Raw genomic sequence first — 4,489 nt, 5'->3', positions numbered from 1 at the left:
TCTTTTTTTTTTTTTTTTGTATTGGGGAATGAATCCAGGGGTGCTTTACACTGAATCACATCTCCTTCTAAGTTGCTGAGGCTGGCCTCAAACTTGCAATCCTCTCAGCCTCCAAAGTTGATGGGATTAAAGGAGTGCGCCACCATGCCTGGCACTATCAAAGTCTTTCCAAATGTTCATTCCTTTTACTCTAGTATTGCATTTAAATCTAAGAATTTAATCTTACACTGAAACAGGGGCACAAACACTAATACAAGCTGGTATCTGATACAATGTGGATTACCCATACCAAACCACTAGAAATAAGCCTCCCAGAGAAGAGTGGTAAGTGTGATATATTCAGTAAAGAACTGCATTCAGCTGGGCGAGGTGGCAGACACCTGTAATCCCATCAACTTGGGGAGGCTGAGGCAGGAGGATCAAGTGAGTTCAAAGCCAGCCTCAGCAACAGTGAGGCTCTAAGCAACTAAAATACAAAATAAGGCTGAGGATGTGGCTCAGTGGTCAAGCGCCCTTGAATTCAACCCCCCCTCCCAAAAAGAACTGCATTTAAAGGTGGGCATGGTATTACGTACCTATAATTCAAGCTACTCAGGAGGCTGAGACAGCAGAATCACTAGAGGTCAGCCTAGGCAACTTAGTGAGATTTTGTCCCAAAATAAAATTTAAAGTCTGAGGATGTAGCTTAGAGGTTGAGTGCTTACACAGCATGTGGGAGGCCCTGGATTCCATCCCCAATACTGCTAAAACAAATAATTTTATTCAGTTATTAATTAAACTGATAACTGCAAAAAATGGCAAGGTTTTACAGTATGCAAATAAGTAAATCTCATAGGCTAGGGATATAATTCAATGGTAGATAGACTGTGTGCTTAGCATGTGTAAAGGCCTCAGTTCAATACCCAGCATCAAAAGAAAAAAAAAAGTACAGGCTTAGTGACAGCCAGGTAGAGATGAACTCACCTCTGTAGTTATTACTATATTACTCTCAGCAAATTAATCTCTCAGACTCTTTTCTTCTCCATAAAAAGGAGATAGTACTACACATTTTATTAAATTGTTGGGAGACTATGCAATAATACACAGAGAGGGCTTAGCATCCAGAAACAGTATCTGGATTTTTTCTTTCTTTCTTATTTTGTACCAGGGATGGAACTCTGGGGCACTCAAACATTCAGCCACATCCCCAGCCCTTTTTTGTATTTTATTTAGAGACGGTCTCGCTGAGTTACTTAGCACCTGGCCTTGCTGAGGCTGGCTCTGAATTTTTTTTTTTTAAAGGGTCTTAATAAAGCAATGGAATTTCTGAGATGGAGTTAGGTTTTCCTCAACTGCCAGGGTTAAGGCAGTATTGTATTTTTTTTTTTTTTAAAGAGAGAGTGTGAGAGAGAGAGAGGGAGAGAGAGACAATTTTTCCATTTTTCGGCGGACACAACATCTTTGTTTGTATGTGGTGCTGAGGATAGAACCTGGGTCGCACGCAGGAGAGCGCGCTACCGCTTGAGCCACATCCCCAGCCCTGAATTTTTTTTTTTTTTAATATTTATTTTTTAGGTGTAGATGGACACAACACAATGCCTTCATTTTCTATGTGGCACTGAGAATCGAACCTGAGTCCTGGGAGTGCTCTATGGCTGAGCCACAATCCCAGCCCTGGATTTGAACTCTTGATCCTCCTATCCCAGCCTCCTATGCTGCTGGGATTACAGGCATGCACCACCACGCCCAGTGAGAAACAGCATCTGGCTTTTAGAAGTCCTTCATAAAGTTAGTGACAAAAACTAACTCCAGCTGGCGCAAAGCTGGGCAGGATTGCGGGATTGCCGGTCCAAAGTCAGCCTCAGCAACAGAGAGGCTCTAAGCAACTCAGTGAGACCCTGTCTTTAAAATAAAATACAAAATAGGGCTGGGGATGTGGTTGAGTGCCCCTCAGTTCAATCCCTGGGTAACCCCTCCCCCAACAAAAGGAATACTAACTCCAAAATGCCCAATTCCATGCACACTGCCTAACAGTCAAAACAGTTCCAATAAGAAAGCAGTTAGATCACATAGAATAGATTCCAGATTAAGGTAGTCCTTTATACACTAATTTGATCCTCTACTTTTGCAGCCTGAGTCTGTTTCAAAAGGACAAGTTTACTTTTAGTTATCCTATCATTCCCAGGAATTCTACTCTATGCTCCTCAAGGTGTTCCTCATGCAAGCATAACTCATGTTTTTTGAGATGTAGATTACAAGTCTTTCATATTCCTGATCATCTTGTTCTCACAGGTGTTTGGAGCACCATAAATTGCCGTAACTAGGATAACAGTTGTCACTCACTCCCTACTTTCTGTGCACAAGAACTGGGGCTGTTACTTTGTATATTTATCTTACTGAAACTTGCAAAAATCCTAAAAAGTGGATGACATTTCTGTAGGAAAAAAAAAAAAACAGACTAAGAAAGGTTAAGCGAGTAGCCAGGATTATAGATCTAAAAAGTGACAGTTCTGGTCCTAAACCTAGATTGTAACGAAAATCCTAGCCTTCATTTTTGAAGCAATTTCATTTTACTCCCAAGTCCCAGCTAAGTGCCATCGAGGGTAAGGTCAAACCACGTTTTGTTAGGCGAACACAAAGTCCCCCACAAAGTCCGTGCCCGCTGTGGGACGCATCGCTAGCTCCTCTCCGCACTCTGCCAGCCATGTGACCTAGGCCACGCGTGACCCACGCTGCCGCCGCTGCCTGAATCACCAGGAAAAAGCAACAGGACTCTGCGCTATCTAGTTAGAAGGCGCCGATGCCCCCGGCTTTCTCCCATCACTCTGGATAGGTCGACACAAGTCTCGTAGACAACTGGACTGGCGGACCCAACCGACCTCCCCGAAAACCTAAACCATGTCAGGGCCTGAAGCCTTGGGGTCATCCCACCCCAGAACGTGCCCCAAGCCAAGAACTTACAGCGCCTGTCGCTTTGGCGAACTTATTTGCCACCTCCGAGAGTTGGTTATCACGCAGAAAGCCTAGCACTAGGGGATACAGGTCGCTGGGAATCACGCGGCGCATGCTGGAGTCCGCCATTCTCCCGGCAAAGCGCGTCACTACCGTTGCCGACGCAGCACGCCTCAGGAACTCAGGAACTCTACGGGGGAAGAGGGGCGGAATGAAGGGTCCAGTAACCTCCCTGCTACGCGCGGGCGTCTGCGGAAGAGGTGGGGCTCAACAGGGTAGTCCCACCTTCACCCCGGAAGTAGAGTCAAGGCGAAAGCTATTTCGGGTCCCACGCCTGCCGCCATGTTGGTAAGGGCGGAGCCCAACTGTAGCGTCTTCGTGGAGGCGGAGCTCTGACGTCACTGGTCTTGCTCCTGGCCGTGGCGGGAAAACTCCGGACTTCCCGCGCGTTCTTTGCTGAAAGTATTTTTTGTACTTTTTTTTCGGTACTGGGGAATGAGTCGTTGAGCTGCATCCCCAGCCCTTTTTTAGTTTCGCTAAATTACCCAGGCCGGTCTTGAACTTGCTATCCTCCGACTTCAACCTGAGTTGCTGGGATTACAGCCTAGGGCCTTTACGCCCGGCTGGCAACAACGGTTTCTCTCGCCCCACCGGCTTTGAGTAATTAATGGATGGGAGGGCAGTCCTTGGCCTCTCTTGTGGTCATAATGTCTCCTAACAGCTTCCACTCCCGCTCCAACCCAGGAGATCCTGTCTGACACACCACCCCGCTTCCAGATTCCTGCCTATGTTATAGAGGAGCATCGAGTTACCCAAAAGTTTTATTCCCAAAGCTGCTCCTCCCTCAGTCATTATTTGCCTATAAAACAACCCTATCCCCCTTCATTTATTCATCCTTAATTCAGTTCAAAGAAGGCAGAGGGGTCATGCAGCAAACTTGAATATCACAATAATCCAATTCAACTCCCTTGTGTATCAGAGTTCACACTGACCTTTTCCTTTAGGTGATAACAATGTCCATCAGCCATTTTTCAGGTCACATTAGCAAGCAGTCAACGACCTGTTCAATCTTACCTACTTTCCCATTAATATTCCCCAAGAAGGATAAGGAACCATTTCTTCGTGGGACACCCTTCTTTGCCTTTCTCCAAACAGGAACTCCTCTCTCCTGGAGAGAATTCCTACATCTCCTGCATCCCTCTCAGAAAATTTTTAACCACATGTATTCTTTAAAACATTCAAGCATTCATGAATGATGATACATGCTTGTAATCCCTGTCACTCAGGAGGCTGAGGAGGACTGCATGTTTAAGGACAGCCTCAAGAACTGATGAAGTCCTCAGGAACTGAGGCCCTGTCTCAACATTTAAAAAAGGACAGGGTGGTGGGGGTCAGATGTGGCTCAAGTGGTAGCAAGCTCACCTGGTATGCAAGGATCGCTGGGTTCGATCCTCAGCACCACATAAAAAATAAAATAAAGATGTTGTGTCCACCGGAAACTAAAAAATAAATATTAAAAAATTCTCTCTAAAAAAAAAAAAAAAAAAAAAAAAAAAAA

The sequence above is a fragment of the Marmota marmota genome, unplaced genomic scaffold (genome assembly GCF_001458135.2).
Source record: "Marmota marmota marmota unplaced genomic scaffold, marMar, whole genome shotgun sequence".
In the NCBI taxonomy this organism is placed as follows: domain Eukaryota; kingdom Metazoa; phylum Chordata; class Mammalia; order Rodentia; family Sciuridae; genus Marmota; species Marmota marmota.
Note: the sequence above shows the minus strand (reverse complement) of the source record.